The following is a 19,259-nucleotide window of genomic DNA, read 5'->3' on the forward strand; positions in this document are numbered from 1 at the left end:
GGGGCACCCAAGGGGCGCGGTGTCCCCGGGCACCAGTGTGAGCAGCTCCCCAGCCCCCAGAAGGGGATGATTTGGGGAGGGGGCTGTGTGTTTCGCCCTGCCGGGCTGGGGGTGGACGCTCGGCAGCCCCCCCAGTTCTCCCAGCCGCGCCGGGGTGGGAGAGGGCAGAGGGAAAGCGGCTTCCTGCCCTTTTCCCAAGCGCCGCCGCGGCGTCTGTTTGCATTGAGGCCCGGGTCCCTCCTGCCAGGACATTCCCGGGCAGCGGCCGCCGTTTGCGGAGGAGCCGGGGGGACAGCCCGGACCGTGGCCCCCCCAGCTGCGACGGCCAGCGTCCCGCGCACCCCCGCGTCCTCCTCCCCAGAGCCCACCGGGGACGCAGGCTGGGCTCCCACGGGGGGCAGGAACCATCTAGCTACCCCGTGGGCGGCAGGGGCTCGTGTGTCCCCCCCCCCAAGCCCTTTTCCAGGAAGGGGTGGCCGGTGTCTGCGCTGCCCCACGTCCCGAGTAGAGCGGGGCCAGGGCGAGCCGCTGCCACCAGCGCCCGCCACGTGGGAGACAGGTGGGGTTAAAAATTAACGTGGATGGAGCCTCGGTGAAGGGGCGGCGGGGGCCGGCGCGGGGCCGTGTGCCGCTCCGGTCACCCTGCTGCCGCTCGCGTCACCCCCTTCCTGGGACCCAAGGCTGGGAAGGTGGGGACACCTGTGGCCCCCCAGGCAGGGGATGAGGGGGTGTCGTGTCCCCCGGGCTTGCCTGGGCACACCGGGTGCGGCGGTGGGTCACCCCGATGCACGCTCTCAGAGATTGGCACCCCAAAAATGCCTGCTGCTCCAGCTCCGCTTTTTTTCCAGCATGATCAGAGCCAAGGAGAGCAATTTGGTTTCTAAAAAAAATTAAGGGGTCCATGCCAGGTGACCCCAGCTTGCCAGGGCGGGGGGTGTCCTGGCATAGCATCCAGAGGAGCATGTTCCGTGTCCCAGTGCTGGGTTCCACCAGGTTCCTCCATCCCGGCAGCTGAAGAGATCCAGCCACCCCCTCCCCAAAATCAGGGATGTCAACGAGATCTGGGACTCCTGGAGCGGTGTCCGGACTGGATTTGGGTCCCCTCCACTGGAAGACACCCCACGCGTGGGGAGGAGGAGGTGACAAGCGAGTGCCAGCTCTGTGACCCACTTGGGTGGTAGCGGCTGGGCTGGTGGGGGGTGGGTTGGGTATTTTTGGGTGACCCCCACCTCATCGTTGCAGGGTCGTCCTGCCCAGCATCACCTCTGCGTCCCGTGTTATTCTGGTCTCCCCACACCCCAAGTTATTCCCGACCCTGTGCCTCCGCAAGGAGTCAGGCTCAGCCCTGCATCTCATGGTGCCACCCGGGACCCCCCCGGATCCTTAAAAACAGCCAAAAAAAGGGCAAAGCCTCCCGGGCGAAGCCCACCTGGGTGAGGTGTGGCACACAGGGCAGCGTTGCCGGCGTCGCCGCGGCCAGGCTGTGGTGGCTGGGATGCCGTCCCTGCGCCCACGTCATGGGTGCCACCTGCATCCCGTGTTCCTGGCACGAGGCGCTTCTATTGCCTCTTTTTGGGGAGGGGGCAAGAGGCCAAGTGGCGGGGGCAGGTGGGCAAGGAACGCTTGGCTGGAGGGTGCCAAGGTGGGGCCGGCGGCGATGCCAGCTGGGGAGCAGGCACAAGGGGTGCGTAGGAGGAGGGGGCAGTGCCCCCCCATCGCTGCCCCCCTGCCCCCGGGAGGGAGATTTTTGGGAAGCCGGAGCATCGTCACGGCGTTTGAAAATCCCAGTCTCGAAGCACACGAAAGGCGCATAATTAACGAGACGTGGATCAAATACAAACAGCGCATCCTCGCTGCTCGTCCTCCCCCCCCTCACCCCTTCTCAGATTTTTTTTGTTTCGTTTCGAGGCAGGAGCGGGGTGGGAAGCGATTTCGCATTCCTGTGAAAAAAAAAAAAAAATCAACGGCAACACAAACCCAGTTTCATTTTTGTCAGGGTTTCTGCTTTCGGGAGGTTTGGGTATTTCGCTGGCAGCCGAAAAGGCTGCGGGAATTGTGGGTGGCGGGGTTTTTTTTGGGCTGTTTGTCCCTGGAAAGCTGCTCTCGGCTGAGGAGTGGGGGTTTAATGAATTTTTTTAAACTTCCAATTTTTCCGTGTCCACCCCTCAAAGGGGAAAAAAAAATAAATAAATCTCCCCCTCAGCAGCATAAAAAAAAAAAAATTCCTCTCAAAAAGTTGAGCAGAAAACTTCTGGGCCAAGTGTCCCCGTCCCCCCCCCACGGGGACCAAACCTCGGGGGGGTCCCTCGCTTCGGCACCCCGCTGCCAGCCGCAGCCCGTGGGGCACCCTACGGCGGGGGGCGGAGGGATGGGGGCCGGCCGCCGAGGTGGAGCTTCGTGGGTGGGTGGGGTGACGCCCCACGGGGCACGCGGTGGGCGGGGCGGGCGGGACACGGGGGAGCGCAGCGGAGTGACACCCGTGGGGGTGGGTGGGACTTGGGGGTGGGCATACCGTGGTGACGTCCAGTGGGTGCTGGTGGGACACGAGGGAGGGCACAGTGAGGTGACACCCGTGGGGGTGGATGGGACACAGCAGGGGCGGACACACTGCGATAACACTCGTGGGGTTGGCTAGGACCTGGGGGGGAGCACATCACAGCGACATCCGTGGGAGTGGACGGCCCACGGGGGACACAGCGGGGTGACACCCATGTGGGCTAGGTAGGACACAGGGGGCACACCACGGTGACACCCGTGGGGGGCATAATGGGACACGAGGGACACACCGTGATGACACTCGTGTGGGCAGGCAGGACACGAGGGACACACCACGGTGACACCCGGGAAGGGGCGGGGCAGATGAGACAGGGGAGTCACAGCAGGATGAGACCATGAGACCCGTGGGGAGACAGATGGGACACGGAGCACACCACGGTGACACCCGTGGGGGACAGCTGGGACAGGAGGGGCACATCATGGTGACACCCGTGGGGCTGGCTGGGACACGAGGAGTACACCACAGTGACACTGGTGGGGGGCAGCTGCGATGCGAGGGGCAAACCACGGTGACACCGGTGGGGGGCAGATGGGACACGAGGGGCACATCACGGTGACACCCGTGGGGGCGGCTGGAACACGGAGTGGGGTGGAGTGGCACACCACGGTGACACCCGGGACGGGGAGGGGCACACAAGATAGGGGAGTCACAGCGGGGTGAGACCCGTGGGGGGGGCAGATGGGACACAGGGTGGGGGGGGCACACCACGGTGACACCCGTGGGGGCGGACAGCACGTGGCGGGGCCCAGCGGGGTGACACCCACGGGGGAAGAGCGGCGGGGAGTGACACGGCGCCGGGGGTCGGGCGAGCCGAGCCGAGGCGGGAGGTGGTGGCGGTGGGGGGGTGGGATGTGCGCGCGTGGGGCGGCGGGGGGCGCGCGCGGCGCGGCGCGGCGCGGCGGAGCGGCGGAGCGGCGGGGGCTGGGCGGTCCGGTCCGGTCCGGGTTTTGCCGGCAGCCGCGGGCAGCGGCGGCGCGGCGCAGCGCGGTTCGGGGGCTGAGCACTCCCAGAGCGAGCGGCGATGTGGAGGTGGGTGTGCGGCGGCGGGGCACCGCGCCCCGGGCTCCCCCGGCACCGGGCAGGTGCCGACCCCCCCGGACCCCCCCCCCTCCCCTCTCCCTGCCCTCCCCCCGCTCCCTCCCGGGCCGCCGGTGCCCCCCGGAGCCGCTCCGGCGGAGTTGAAGGGGGGCTGGGGGGCTGCGTGGGTGAAATTGCGGGGCGGGGGGGTGGGTGGTGGGGAAAAGGGAGGGGGGAGAAGAAAAAGTTTGGCGGGGGGCGGCCCCGCTCCGCCCGGCGCCGTTACCGGGGGCTGGCCGCCTGCCCGTGCCGGGGCCCGGCCGGGGCTGCCTGCGCGCCGCTCCCGCGGGTGGGCGCCGAGGAACCGGTAAAGTTGGTTTTTTTTTGTTGTTGGCTTTTTTTTTCCTCTCGATGCGGCTGAATCCCCTGCCCCCCTGTTCCCCTTTTTTCCCCGCATCCCTGCACCCGGCGGCGATGCGCTGGGGGAGAGATGGGGGCCACCCCCCCCCCCGCCCCGGGCCGCCGCTGGTTTCCCGGGTGACAATGGGGGCGGGGGGGGGGGCACGGATCTCGCGTGGGGGGGTGGGGAGTGGGGGGGCTGTCGCTTGTAGCGGCCCCTCCGTGCTGGGTTCCCCGCGTGCGTTCGTTCTTCCCCCCCCCGCCCCGGGGCTACGCGGCTCGGCTCCTCCACCCGTGACCGGCCGTGGGAGCGGCGCCGCTCGCCATCGCCCAGCCATGTGCGACAACTAACCCAACTTTATTATCCCCCCCCCGCCTTTCCCAAGCCATTCCCCCCACTTCCCCGTCAGGTGGGATTCTCACTCCCCCACGCACCCCGCTACCCAAGATCCCCCCCACATCGCCCCGCGTCGTGTCCCTCGTATGCGCCTGGCGTGGGTGCCGCCAGCCCCGAAGCCAGCGGGGGGTTTGCGAACGATGCCCGAAACCTGGGATTACGGCACCAAACTCCACCGAACCCCACGGTGGTGTTTTGTTTTTTTTTTCCTTCTTATTTTATTTTTATTCCTACTATTTTTTTTTCCCCCTGCATCCCGCAACCGGCAACGTCCTTCGTGCGGGCCCGTGTTTGCTTCGGGTCGGTTTATTCTTCGCTGGGATGATTGATGAGGGGGGGACAGCAGGAGGCCGGGGGGTGGGCTGGGGGATGGAGGAGGGGGGGGACCAAAGCGCTGCCGCCCACCCCGCTCCGCGTCCCACGCGTAAACAAAGCTGCGCACACATCCTGCGATAACGGATCACATGCGCGCGCTGCGCCGTCGCCCCTGACCCCGGCTGGCCAACCTTTACCCCCCGCTCCCCGCGAACCGACCCCAGCGAGGGGCGGGGAGGAAGATTTGGGGGTGGCTGGGGGGCTGAGGTCCTGCAGGGATGGGAGGTCTGGGGCAGGATTTGGGGAAAGGCGGGGGGATGCACAAGCCTGGCTACCTGGGGCGCGAGGCCGGAGCTGGCGGAAGTTTTGTTTCTCTGGAAACGGGGCCCTTGCTGTGTCAGCAGCCCCTTTGTGCCGCTTTGTCCGTTCTCCCCCCCCAGGCCCCTTGCCCGGCGGTGGGGCTGCACCTGGGGTGGCGGATGGACGGACCCCCCCGCCGCCGGCCCCCTTGCCGCTCCCCGGGGAGCTGAGCTGCGTTCCCCCTCCCCGCGAGGGCAGCGGGGTTGAGACGCGGAGGGGTTGGACAGGAATGTGAGGTGGTGACCCCCCCAAAAGTACTGCTCGGTGGGAGCGCTCGTAGGCGTGGAAACCCTTCTCCGTCCGTCTGTCCGACTCTCCTTAAAATTCCGATCCAGAAAAGCTTTGCAGAGCTGTCGCCGTTAGCGGCACCCCCAGTTCCCGGCATCCAGCCTGGGCGAGGACGCCAGCTCTCGCCTTCCCCAGCGACGCCGCCGGCTCTTGCCACCGCATCGAATTCAAATCGGTCGCGGCGTCACGTGGGCTGAGCCTCGAACCCGAAAAGTGTCACCACGGCGCGTGGCGGCTCTGGCTCCTGGGCCGATACCCGGCCGAGGCCCGGCAAACCCGGGGACGCCGGTACCGGCGTCGCTCCGCCGATGCCGCGCGGCGAGCTGGCAGATGTCACGCCCTGACCTTGGGGCCGGCGTCGGGGCGTGGGGCGGCGGGGCGGGGGGGATGAGGACGGGACGATGGGGACGAGGACGTGCCGGCGTGTGACAACAAAAGCAAAGTAACAAAGGACTCGCCAGTGGCGCTCAGAAGTTCCTCCCGGCCCCCCGCCGCGGCTATCCGGCGCCGTCCGGGATTTGGTGGCCTCGTGGCCAGGGAGGGGGCTTTGCCTGTTTGTTGGCCAGGGCTGGGGGGTGCAGGCAGGGGGTTTGGGGGGTGTTTGTGCCGAGCGCCGCGCACGCCTCCCCCCAGCCCTCGCCTGGGTGGGAAGGAGGCGGGAGGCGGCTGGCTCGTCCTTGACATGGATTTTGTGGCGGCGATGCGGGCGCCTGCTGCCCGCAGCGTGACGGTGGGCGGACAGAGGAGAGGGGTCTGGGCGTCGTGCTCCCCAAAATTCAGCCTGGCTCTCCTCTTCCTCCTCCTCAGTGAAGGCAGGCGGTGGGGGGGATGCTGTGGGGGTGTTTTGGGGATCCCACGCCGCCGGGGTCCCTTGCCCACCAGCATCCCCCTGTGTCGGCGGGGCCGGTCCTGGCTGGGGATGGGCAGGTGTCGGCGACGTGGGTGCTGCTGACCTGGGACCTGGGGACACTGCGGGACTTGGGGGTGGCATACCCTCCCCCAAAACTGTCCCCTGTGCCAAAGCTCCTGCTCGGAGGGCCAGGAGCAGGGCCAGATCCTGGGCGCCTGGATCCCGCCGTGGCCGTTGGAGGCTCAGCCGAGGCTGGATCTGGATCCGACCCCGGCGTTTCCCAGACCCCCGCCCCGAGCAGGGCCATTCCCCAGGGTGGCAGAAGCGGGCCGCTCCCCTGCCTCTCCTCGCCCCGCCGGCACGTTTGTTTTCCCCAAGGCCCGGCCGCAGGAGCGACCCTTGATGTAGTGTATTAATAGTTAAACTTCCAGCTCATAGCTTAAACTCAGCAGACCACGAAAAGCTCCCTCCTTTACTCATGCTCTGTTGCTCAACTAAAATATTGCGCTCCAAAGCGCCGGGGTTTTTTTCCTTTTCCCCTTCTTTTCCCCTGACTTGACTTTGGCTCCTGGGAGTGTGGGGGGTCTTGCAGGGCCCCCCACCCAGGAGGGACCCCCAGTTATCCCCGCTGCCCCTCACTGCCACCCCTCTGTGGAGAGCCGGGGCAGGGAGGTTTGGGGGGCTCGCGTGGCTGGGTGTCGTTGTCCCCCACCCTGGTGGGGATGTGGGGACGGGCTGTGGTGGCTGGGGAAGGGATGGAGATGCTGGTGGCAGCCAGTGTGTGAGGCACTGGCCCAGGTTGCCCAGAGAGGTGGCGGAAGCCCCATCCCTGGAAACCTTCCAGGCCAGGTTGGACGGGGCTGTGAGCAACCTGATCTGGTTGGAGATGTCCCTGCTCCTGGCAGGGGGGTTGGACTGGGTGGGCTTTGGAGCTCCCTTCCCACCCTTCTGGGATTTGATTAAGCGGGGTGGCGGTGTGGGAGCGGCAGGGGGAGGATGCTGTGGAGCCCAGGGGTGGCTGGAGGAGGAACCAGCTCCGGGAGGAACTGTCTGGGAAATCCCGGGCCCAGGTCAGCGGGAAGGAAATGGATGCTCCCGCTCAGGGGTGGCTCTGCCGTGGGGAGCAGGGCAGGAGCAGGCCCACAGCGGGCTTTGCCTTCACCGGAGAGAGGGTCTGTCTCGGCGGGGAGCTGGGCTGTGCCTCCCTGTGCCGGGGGAGCCGCCGGGTGACCGTGCCACAGAGCGGGTCCTTGCCCTGCCCAGTATTCTCTCCTTTTGGGGTGCTGGGGTGCACTGGTGACGCCTTTGAAGTGGTTTCCTCTGGGCTCATCTTTCCCCATGCCTTGCGAGCAGGTTGGAGGGCACTGAGGGCTTGAGCTGACAGCCTTGCGCACGTGGGTGGCAGCCTGTTATTACGGGAATAAAAGGATTTGTGAGGTCAGGAGGCTCTCGTGAGGCTGCCGTGGTGGCTCCGTTTTCCACCCATCCATCATTAGGGCACGGAAAAGGGACCGGAGTGATGGCCCTGCTGCGTGCGCCTGGTGAAGGCTTGGCTCCCAGGCCGTGGTCTTCCCTCGGGATTTGTGGGTCCAGCTCTGTGTCCTTGTCGTTGAACAGCGTCACTTGTACCAAAGTGTCTTCCGTCGCGTGACCTCGGACACCCGCGGCGCTGGGAGGAGGAGGACTCATCACCTCCACAGAGCGACGCCTATGGCGTAGTGGCCCAGGCGTGGGAAGGTGCTTGTTGGCCTCCGCCCTGGAACTGGTAGTGAGGATGGAAAATGCCGTTTTCCAGTTTTCCAAGGCGGATGTGCATTTCCATCTGTGCTCTCCTGGCCCAGAGAGGTGGGAACTGGAAAAGGGCTCGGGGCGCTGGCTCTGCCGCGTGTCAGTGCCGCGATACGCGTCTTCAGCAGGGGTGACGGATGGGACCTGCGCTGCGGTGCAGACACAGGCGGTCATTTCTGGGTCACTTCCGAGATGGGCTTCCTCCCAAGGGTCTGGTTGTCACCTTCCTGACACCGGACCCCGGGTGGCTCCGCAGTGGGTTGCTGAAACACTGCGGTGGCAGCACTTGGTGGGCTTCCTGGGGATGGCCCAGGCTTGAGCAAGGGTTGGGTTTGTGCTCTGGCGTGGGGAGATTCGGCACGTTCACCTCCAGCGTCCTCTGGTGCTTCTGTGTCTGGTCATCATCCCTTGGTTCTCTGGTGGCTGCCTGCTGTTGGAAGGTTGCCTTGGTCTCACCCATGGCGGCGGCTTGATGGGTCTGTTGTTTTTTGTTTTGTGAACCCGCCTTGAGTTTGTGTCTCTGCTTCAGCTCTTCCTAGGAATATCTGGGCAATATTCATCTCCCACAATCTTCCTCTTCAGAGTCTTTGGCTGTGCCCAAATGAGCAACCCAACTCCATCCACTTGGACCCCAGGAGGTCTCTTGGTGCCCCCCAAGGGTCCTAGGGTCGTCGGTTCTCACTTATGTTTGCTGGGACTTGCCCATGTGGCTTTGGTGCCTCTTTATCTCCCTCAGAGACTGGCTGAGAAAAGCAGTTTGGGGTCCAAATCTGAGTCCTGAGCCTCTCATCCTGAAGGCTGGGGGGTTCTCACTGGAAGGGCCTGACCCTGAACGGTCCCAAGGGTTTGCAGATCCGGGTGCTTCCAGCTCTGCTGCCTCTGTGTCCCGTGGGCTCTTCTCCGCTCTGCCCGCTTGCTGTGCGGGGGTGGGTTCCTGGAGCTGGAGCGTGGGCAGGGGGGACCATTCATGCCCAAGGAGCGCTGATGTCCCAGGGATGGCTCAAGAGTCTGATGGGCAGAGGTCTCCAGCCATGGGAGGGGCAGACCAGCGCTCTGCCCTCTGCTTTGTCAGAGTCTGTCTTTGGGTTTGGGTCCAGGTCGAGGGAGAGTGAATGAGCTGTGCCTGTGGATGTTGCTTGGAGGCTGTGTGGGGGCCTTACCTCCTTTTGTAGACTCGCAGAACGGTTTGGGTTGGAAGGGACCTTCCAAGATCATCTACTCCAACCCACCCTAGAAGATCTAGGGGCACCTTCCCCTAGATTGGGTTGCTCAAAGCCATGTCCAACTGGACCTTGAATTCTTCCAACTCCACAACTCCTTTGGACAGCCAGTGTCTCACCACCCTCGTACAACATTTCTTCCTTATGTCCAACCTAACCTTGCCCTCTGTTGACTTAAAACCGCTGCCCCTTGTCCTGTTTGCTGCAGGCCCTGGTAAAAAGTCTCTCTCCATCTCTGCCATGAGCCCCTTTCATGTGCCGAAAGGTCTTTCAGCAGGTCCGGGTCTGGACTGGGCCACAGGGAAGTGAGGGGTGGGAGTGGCTGGGATGTGGCCGCAGGCTTGTGGAGGCCGAATCCAGGGGCTGGGTTGTCCTTCCCCACCGAATTCAGGGGCTGGGTTGTCCTTCCCCACCTTCCCGTCCTCCGTCTGTGCCCCATCCAACTGGGACGTCAGCTGGGAGGGAGATCCCAGGCACCCGGCCCTCCCAGGGTCCCCGTGGCCGCTCTCCATCCCTGCACCCCGCTGCCAGCCGGGAGCTTTTCCCCGGTTCCTGCCTCCCGTGGGAGCGAGCGACCGGGGATCGCAGGCGCGGGGAGCGCTCCCCTTGCCCTCTGCTTTACCTTCTGCGTCTCGCTAATCTGATGGCCGGAGGTATGCGAAGCATTTCAAATATGGCCTCGTTAGCTGGCTCCGGACAGAGCACGCAAGAGGCGTTTCTTCACACTCCCATTCCAACCGGCTGTTGCCGCTCCCTCCTCCCACGGGCGTCCCACTGCCGTGTGCCACGCGCTGCCTGCGATGGAGCCCGGGCCGCGGGCTGGATGTGTCCCGTTGCGGGTCGGCCCTGGGCTGCGAGAGCATCGCTGGGCGCCTGGGCGAGGGGCGAGCGCGGGCAGGTGCCGGCGAGCGGGATGTCCCCCGAGCCCCGCACCCCGTCCTTCCATTCCACCCTGTCTCCTCTGCACCCCAAACCCGCACGCCAGGCTGCCCGCCGGAAAGGGCTCTGCGCCAGCGGTGCTGCCAAGGCCACCTGCCTGCCGCGTTAGCGGGGACCCGCTGCTTCCCGCGTCCCTGGTGTCCCCTGCCTTGCTGCGGTGGTGGCGTCTCCCTGCTCTGCCCAAGGAGCTGCTTGAAGCCGGGGAGAAAAATGAGCGGGGGAGGTGAGGATGATGAGGGTGGCTCTGGCCGCCGGTGGAGACAGCTGTCCCTGGCGAGGGTGCCATGGCGCTCTCATGGCCCGGCACAGCCCCGGCAGGGCTGCGAGCCGGACGCCGGGCATTCGTGCTGTAATGCGTCAGGACAGCTTGCAAATTCCAGCCTGGCGCGACGAGGTGCCGGCCGCGGCCAAACGTGCGCTGTCTCGGCTGCGCTGCCGTAACCGGTTAGCCGGCGGGGCGCGAGGGCCAGTGGGGTGCGGGGGCCAGGGTAGGGCTGCGGGTGGCGGGGGGCGGCCCTGGTGCAACAGCAGTGCGGCGGCGGTGGGAGGTTGGCTGGAGAAGGGCAGGTCTGCATGGACCCCCGTCACCCCCCTCTGCAGGACCCCTTGTCCTGGATTCCCGGGGAGAGGGGCCGACCCCTCACCTCCACACGTGGGGAAACTGAGGCACAGAAGGGCAGCGCTGCTGCCCGCGCCCCCGGCACCGCCACGGTTTGGGGTCCCATGTGTCCGGCAGGGCCAGCGGCGGGGGGTCCTCCCGGGGGTCCCCACGCACCGGGGTTTTCCACCGAATCCTTTCTAAGCAATGGTTTTGCCTCCTTTCCCTAAATATTCCCGTGAGTGGAGCCCAGACCCGCGGGCTCTGCCTTCATCTCCCCGCCGCCGCCTCGCCTCCCTGCTCCCCATCCTCACATTCGGGTTCCTTCCCTAAAAACCCCTTGAAAACCACAAATTGGCCGCCTCGCTGGGAAAAAAGCAGTGTCACCTTGAGTGCCAGGCCGCCGGCACCCAGGGGTCTCGGCGTGCACTCTGGGTGTCCCCAGCCCAGCTCCTGCCCGGAGCGGCTGGTGGATGCCGTGTCTCAGGCCGGCGGAGGATGAGGCTTTTTTTCTTTGTGAAGGCGTTGGGGGATTAGCAAAAGGATTAGTAAATATGACCCCAGGTAAAGATTAAGACCCCAAAAAAAAAAAAAAAAGGACAAAAGGTGGTGTGGGTTTCCCCCCCACCATGCTGATGCCCTGTGAAGGTTAAAATGGGATGAATTCATGTGGCTGGCAGTTTAGGGGTGGGGGGTCGGGGGCTGGGGTGGTGGTGGGGGCTGTGTCTGCAGGGCCGGAGGTGCCAGAGATGGGGGATGTGGGGGGCCAGTGGCAGGTCCCCGCGTGTCCCCAGGCGCCAGGCTGCCCGTGGCTGGTGCTGGCTGGAGGCGGCTGGAACCGGCAGCGGGTTATGGGGAGGGGATTTTTGAAGGGGGGACACACATGTGGAAGGGGGTCCCCACCGGGACCCTGAGCATCCCCGCTGCGCTGGGGACCTGTCCCCTTCCACAGCCGGGAGAGGCGGCTGGGAGGGGACCGACTTCCCTGCCAAGGTGCTCCCATGCCCCCTTGGTGATGGAGGGGGGCGATGCTGGGAGCCGGGGGCAAAGGAGATTGGGGAGCCATGTCCCCATCCCTTCTCCCTGCCTGCCCAGGGCAGGACTGGCCCCAGGGAATTCCTCTCCTGGGAGCCCAGCTCCCATGGGTGCTGCGGGAGGTGGAGTGGGACCATCCCTGCTTCCCGCACCTCCTGGTGGGATTGACCCCGCCGTTGGGGCTGGGTCTTTTTGCGGGGGGCTGAGCACCAGTCTGGCGGGCTGGGCACCAGCTTGGTGATCAAGCACCCGTTTGGGGGCTATGCACCAGCATGAGGGTCAACCATCGTTTTATGGGGGCTGAGGACCAACGTGGGGGTTGACCACCGTTCTGGGGGGCTGAGCACCAGCTCAATGGTCAAGCACCAGTTTGGGGGGGTTGAGCGTCGATTTGGGGAGCTGAGCACCATTTTGAGGGGCTGAGCACCGGCTTGGGTGTCACACGCCGTTTTGGGAGCCTAAGCGCCAGTTTGGGGTCTGAGCACTGATTTGGGGGTCGAGCACCAATCTGGGGGGCTGAGCACGAGCTCAAGGGTCACATGCTGGTTCAGGGGACTGCACACCCCCTCAGGAGTTCAGCACCGGCTTGGGGGGCTGAGCACCTGTTTGGGGGGCTAGCACTGTTTCAGGGCGCTGAGCACTGGCTCAGGGGCTGAGTGCCAGTTTGGGGGTGGGCTGAGCATCAGCTTATGGGTTCAGCAGTGGTTTGAGGGGGCTGCGTGCTGGTTCTGGGGTCCAGCCCCAGTTTGAGGGGCTGAGCACCATCTTGGGGGTCAAGTGCCAGCTCGGGGGGCTGAGCACGGTCCCTGGAGCTGGGAAGTGCCACGCTGGGGTGGTGCTGGTGGGGCTAGCCGCCGCTCGCTCGGGCCTTTTGCAGCCTGCAGGGTCGGATCCGGGGCGGTGAGACCAACGGGCAGCGTGCAGCCACGGAGGATGCGCTCCCACGGTGCACCCCGGGCTGCAGCGCTGGGGGCTGGTGGTGCCCAGGACGGTTGTTCCTCCTGTTCCTCCTTGCTCCCTGTCCCCCTCCGTGCGCACGCGTACCAGGGTGACTGCGGGATGGGGCGTAGCAGGAGAAGCTGACTCCGGGTCTCTCTGCTGGCACCATGGGTGCATCTCAGCCCTTCCCTGCCTCAGTTTCCCTTGTGCCGTCCCTGCCACAGTGCCTGCTCTGCTGGCACCGGCGGCCTCCTCACAACGTTTCCTTCCTTCCCATGGGTTGCAGCCCTCCTCCTCCTTGGAGGTGTCCCCTCTCCTCCTGGGGGGCTGGGGACAGATCCGGACCAGGAGGAGGGTGCCCGTGGCTGTGTGCCCGGCATTGGCATCGCCAGCACTCCCCGCTGTGGGGCTGGGCTCTCCCTGCCATCCCCCAGTGGGGCCGTGCCAGTGCCGTGTCCCCACGGGCTTTCTGGGATGTGGTGAGCAGGGTGTGATGGTGGCAGAAGGTCCCCACGCAGGAGAGGGAGGAGTGACACCGCTGGGGACATGGGTCTCGCCAAATCCCACCCTGGAGGACAAAATCCTGCTCTTCCCTCCCCTGGGTGGCTTTGCCCTGGGATGCTGCTGCTGGCTGTGTCCCCAGCTGCCCCCAAAGCTCCCCTGGGGGGTGACCGGGGGGTGAGGGGCCAGGGGTTTCCCTGCGCCCATCCCAAACCTGTTCAGGGACCCCAATCCCAGGATTGGGGTTGGTGCCTTGGAGCGGGGAGCTGGATCCCTTGGGAGCAGGTGCACCCCGTCCGTCCCCGCTGCCCCTGGGCATCAGTTATTTGTTGGGCAGAAATAAAAGCGACTAAGGAGGAACTTGGAAGGACAGGGTTGGAGAAGGCCCGGGGCTGCCTGCGGGGTTCGGAGCTGCAGGTGGGTGCTGGAGGGGCAGAGGCTGTTGTCGGAGCATGGGCAGGCACTGTGCGTCGCGGCCGACTTCGTCACTGGACACAGCAAAACCTCTCTGCTCCCTGTCCCCCTCCGCGCGCGCATACCGGGGTGGCTGTGGGATGGGGAGTAGTGCGAAAAGCTGGCACCAAGCACGTGGGTGCATCCCAGCCCTTCCCTGCCTCAGTTTCCCTCCTGCAGTGCAGCACTTGCGAGGGTCCCCCCGCTGCCTCCTGCCCGCGGGGGTTTGGTTGTCTGGCTGCTCTCCCGCCGGGCGGCATGGGGCATCCCTGCCCAGACGGGCAGGGCGGCTGGGGCCCTGAGTGACGCCGGGATTCCCCTGGGATTCTGGCTGTAGGTGTGTGTGAGAGGCCGGGTGCTCCAAAACATGCAACCCCTCTGTGCCCTCAGGGGCTGAGACTGCACCAAACTCATTTCACGGGTGAAAACAGCTGTGAGGTGAGGGGGCTGCTTGGCTGCATCACTCCCCAGTTCTCCTTCAGCCGCAGGCTGGCTGCGGGGACTGCCTTGCTCCGGAGGGACCCTCTGGCGGGGCCCCCGGCCGGACTTTGTTCCGGAGCGGGGGGGTCTGCAACGCATAGGAAATCACGTGGCTCCAGGACCTGGGGCTTTACGGGAAGTGAGGGTCGAGGCGAGAGGTGGGGGGATGCTGCTGGGGGGCAGCGCAGCCGGTGTGACGCCCAGGATTGGGCCCCCAAACCAGCTGCCCCCGGCGGCGGCTTCCCGGCAGGCGCGGGGCAAGTGGCAGCGGGAGCGGGGGACGCGGGGCCCCCGTCCCTACCCAGAGCAGATGGTCCCTGGGCGGCAAGCCGCCCCTTCCGCATCGATTCCCCGGGCCGGCCGTTTAACGATCGCTTCCTGAGGTTAATTAAACTCTCCTCGCCGAGGGCTGCTGTGTGGCAAGGCCCTACCTGCCTGCCACCCTGACGGACCCCCCTCAAAAAAAGGAATGACGAGCCTGTGGCCGGAGCTGGGATTTGCTTCCAAGCCAAACCTCGCCCTTAATATCCATCCCGGAGTGTGCCGGGAGAGTCGCTGCCACCGACTGCTCTTCTTCCCGGGGCATCTGGAGCGGGGTTAGCTGCCAAGCCCGGCTGAACCCCGCTCCTCGGCCGGCCCGGGTGCTGGGGGAGAGGCTGGCCGGTGTCTTCCCTCCATAACGCTGGGTTTTTTTGGAAGCGCACCCCGCTACCTTGCTCCCGTAGGGGCTGTGGGCTCTGCGTGCGATGGTTTTGGAGAAGGGAGTTGGGTGGTGGCAGCCGGATGGCGGCTGTGGGGTGGCCTGGTTTGCGGGGCGGGTGCCCAGTCCTGCAGTCTCTGGGCGCTGCTGTGTCCTGCGGCCCAAAACGCGCTCTTTAAGCCGGCGCTCTGGGTCGGAACTGCCATCTTTTGCCTCATTGTCGGCCTCGGCGAGGTTACGCGGCGTGTGCTGACTCACGGTCTCCTCTCTAATTACTCCGCTCCGCTCCCTCCCTGGAGCCAAGCCGGTCAGTCCTGGCACATCCCGGCACATCACTCCCTGCGCTGCTCACTGCGGCGGGCTGGAGCTGGGGCACCCCTTGCGTCCCCCCCGCCTGCACCCATCCTCCGTGTCTCCGAGCCCAGCCAAATGCTGCTCCTGCACCCCGCCGCTCGTACCCCACCCAGGGATGGTTTTGGGGTGCAGGTAGGGCGAGCACATGGCGTTGCCCAACCAGACGTGATGCTGGGGGGTTTCAGGGCCGGACATCCCCCCTCAGGCATCGCCTCGCCGAGGGATGCTCGCTCCCGTGGGCACCCACGAGCTCCCCATGCCGGACCCCCCGGGATGAGGGGGAGCCTGGCCTCCCCGCCTCGCGGCAGCGCTGGCTGGGACGAGCCGCGCGCTAAACCCGTTAGCTGAGCCTCTTTGATCCCCGTCTGATACGCTCAGCCGGGCGGTAAGCTCTCAGCCGGGCCCAGCGTGATTTCCAGCGTCGCGGCGATTTGAACAGACGCTGCAATTACCGCCGGGCTTGGGCTGGTCCCGCTCCTCTGCGCTGGCTCAGGCTCGCGGCCTCCCAGAAACAAAGCTGCAAGGGAAAGCGCCGGCTCTGCCCTTCGTTCTTTTTTTTTTTTCTTTTTTTTTTTAATAATCTCCCATTCCAGCTTGCCAACGCAGTGTTGTGCCGATGGGAAGAGCCTGCTCTCCACTCCGGCATCTCGCTTCTCGGAGCCTTGTGCCTTCGAAGGAGCGGGGACCCGAACGCACCCAGCACCCAGACGGGTGCAGGGGCTGGAGTTGGCTCTGATTAGGTTAATTTTTCTCTTCCCGTGCGTTCGGCAGCAACATCGGGGCGGAAACAACATCCCTGCAAATGCGTCTTGCTAAGGGAGGTGAAACCAAGCCGGGTAATCCGGTGGCAACGGCAGCGCTCCGAGCCGGGCAACGCAGCCGCGCTCGCTGTGGAAGAGGAGATATTTTATTTATTTATATATCAAGAAAAAAAAGCCCCGTATATGTGTTTGCACAGGCTTCTGTCTGTCACAGAATGGTACAACCACACATTTTATCTCAGAAAGCCATGTTTTGGCCCTTTTTTCCCCCTCAAGAAAGTGAATTTTAAGCACTGGGAGCCAGTGATGGTTTCTTCGGAGCTGTTAGGATCTGCCATGTACAATAAATCCGTCTCAGTTTGCGGATTATTGGCCCAATAGACCGTAACAGCTCTGTCAGCCCCTCCTGGCGCGTTGTGGCTGGCGAGCTCAGCCTTCTGCGGGTTCTCCTTTATTTTTTTTTGATTTTTAGCAGAAATTTCCGAAGGATTTTTCCATGCCGTGTGCGTGTACAGCAGCTGATACGGAAATCACAGGAGCTTAGTTGCGTGCTTGGGTTTTTTTTGCTTTTTTTTAAATATATTTCCCCTCTGAAAGTACCCAGAGGCACAAACTCACGCGCCGGAGCCCAGGCTCCGGAATATGATGACACAGGAGGGCAGGGCTGTGTCTCCCGGAGCGCAGCCGGCCTGGTTGGGGATGGGGTTTTGCCAGTGGGATTTTCCCTGGATGGCCCCGCTCCCACCGGCTGTCGTTCCCAGTCCCCTCTGCTTGTTCCAAGCCTGGAAAAAGTGTATTTCCTGTGGATGGCGTGGGACGGCGTGCAGGTCCCTCCATCGTCACCGAGCGTGGTGGCACGTGCTCCTGTCACCCCCAGCCTGAGTTTGAGGGGGGTCTGTGCCCCTGAGAGATGGGGGAACCTGCGGCCGGTCCTGCCCCGATCCTGCCCCAATGCCAGGCACCCCCGGTCCTGCTGCGTGGGCTTAACGTGGCCCTGCGTGATGCTGCGGGGTGCCTGGCATCGGGGCAGGCACAGGGCAAGATCCTGGGCAGAGGTGTGGGGTGAGCAGCAGAGAGCGGACGTGGCGTGCCGGTGTGGGGTGCAGGCATGGGCACGGGGTCGGTGAAGTCACGGGTGCCGGTGCGGGGCGCGGGTGCGGGCACGGGGTCAGTGCAGGGTGCTGGTGTGCCCTCTGCCACCAGCTTGTCTGCGTCCCACGCTTTACCCAGGCTGTTCCTCTCGTCCCTGGGGAGCTGGTGGTGGCCCGGAGTGGGGGGATTAGAGCTGCTGTGGGGCCGGGGCAGCTTGGAGGGGGGGGGGCACGCATCCGCCTTCGTCCTGGAAACTGAGCGAGGGACGCTTGCCTGGAGAAGGGCGTGTGGGATTTGGGACGGGGCTGAGCGCTCGGTGCCGTCAGCGATAGCCCGGCCAGGACGGGGCTAGCGGGTGGCCCCTGCCGTGCCAGGGACGGCTGGTGTTGGCGGTGCTGCGGGGGGCTGCTGGCTGGCGGCTCCTTTAAGTCCCCCCAGCCCTGGCCCTGGGGGAGCCGCGCTGGTCCCAGCAGCTCCGTAAGCCCATTAAGAGCTCAGGGAGCCTTACGCCTCGGGGGTCTGCAGGGGGGACTTGCACTAGTTTGAGCTTAAACCCCTTGAGCCGGAGTGGGGCCGCCCGCTGGGGGACACAACGATTTCTGCGGCCGTCCTCCGGAGACCCCCGGCCCAAATCCCCCATGGGTGCTGGCCGCAGGGACGGTGACGGCTGCAGCCCTTGGTGCACGGTTTTGGCTCTGATGAATCATCCAAGGGCATGGTTGGGGTAAAAACGTGCCTCTTTCTCTGCAAACCCCGGAAGGAAGGTCTTCCGCCTCTGGGTGCTGTGGCTCAGCTTCACATCACGTAGGACTGGACGCCTTGGATTTGCTGACCCCCTGTCAGAGGACTGATGTTCCCTGCCATTCCACCTTGCCTCCTTGTTCCTCAGCTTTTGGGGAAATGAGGAAATGAGAAGCATAGCTCCAGTTTTAGTTGCAGACCCACAGAGCCTGGGGCTAAGGACCAGTGAGTGCAGAAGGATGCTTACACCCTTTAATCAATCTCTTTGATTAGTCAAGGCTCACCACATCGAGCCCTTCCCAGCTCCCCCCACGTGGTGTTTCCTTCATGCTCAAGAGTCACTCTTGCAGTTCTTCCCCATCTTCTTCAGTGCTGTGACATCTTGTAGAGGGCTTTTCCCATAGCCACTCTCCTGGAGGTCTCATGCAGAGTGAACCCCTCTGTTTTGTACTGTGTGTCCTGCAGCTGTTTCATCTGAGGGTCCCCCTGCCCTGACTCTTGTCATGGCTGCTGTCATGGCTTTCTCCTTCCTAGGGCCCCAGCTCTGCTTTCCAACTGTCTGGTGGCCGGTTCTTTGAGATCTGCCAGCTTCACCCTTCTCACTTGTGCTTTTTTGTTAAAGCACAGTGCTGATAGTTAAATTATGGTAGAATCGGGGTGGTTTGGGTTGGAAGGGACCTTCAAAGACCATTCAGTTCCAACCCCTCTGCCCTGGGCACGACCACCTTCCACCAAACCAGGTCTCTCAGAGCCCCGTCCAACCTGGCCTTGAGTAGTTCCAATGATGGAGCATTCACAGCTTCTCTGGGTGACCTGTTCCAGTGCTTCACCACCCTCATCATAAAAAAATCTCTTCCTCATGTCCAGCCTAACTCCGCTGTCTTTCAGTTTAAAGCTATTGCCCCTTGTCCTGTCATGACAACCCCTGGTAAAAAGCCTTTCTCCATCTTTCTTATACCCCCCCTTCATATACTGAACGGCCACAGCTCGGTTTTGTGGCTGTGCGCAAGGCTCCCAGTGAAAATCCAAGTGTTTTGTAGTGGTCCAGTTGCTTTCTGCACCCAAACTGGTAATTGGTCAAAGACAGAAGCTGGGTCTTGTTGGTTCAACCCTTTCCTGCTGTGCCACCGCATCCGTGAGACAGGACCTCTTGTCCCAACAGTTTCTTCGTAACGGCTTTCCTAATGACTCTTCCCATCAGCTTGCACAGGACTGCTGTCCTTTCATCCTCTGCCAGCATGCTACAGGGATGGAAGACACCACTTCCTCTTGGGCTGATTCTTGAAGAAGCATCAAGAACCAAGAGCTGTTAGACATCTCCTCTGAAGGAGAGCTTAGCTTGGGTTGGCGCATCGCCTGTGCTGCTCTGGCCTCAGACACGTTTGCCCATCTGAGAGCATCATGTGCGTTCGGTGCAGGTCTCCTTCCCAACCGTGGTCCTAGTTGAAGGTTGAACTTCTCGCTTACAGCATCAC

The 19,259-nt window shown here is 64.1% G+C and overlaps 1 protein-coding gene across 2 annotated transcripts in view; it reads left to right on the plus strand.

The window, feature by feature from the left end:
* Nucleotides 1–3,517: 3,517 nt before the first annotated feature.
* Nucleotides 3,518–19,259, plus strand: part of CXXC5 (CXXC finger protein 5) — a 32,598-nt gene continuing 16,856 nt past the window's right edge. For both annotated transcript variants that reach the window (XR_015260149.1, XM_086759190.1), the window contains exon 1: nt 3,518–3,586. The gene's annotated coding sequence lies outside the window, so the exon portion shown is untranslated. The remainder of the gene's footprint in view (nt 3,587–19,259) is intronic.

The sequence above is a fragment of the Chlamydotis macqueenii genome, chromosome 14 (genome assembly GCF_036417535.1).
Source record: "Chlamydotis macqueenii isolate bChlMac1 chromosome 14, bChlMac1.mat, whole genome shotgun sequence".
NCBI classification, from domain to species: domain Eukaryota; kingdom Metazoa; phylum Chordata; class Aves; order Otidiformes; family Otididae; genus Chlamydotis; species Chlamydotis macqueenii.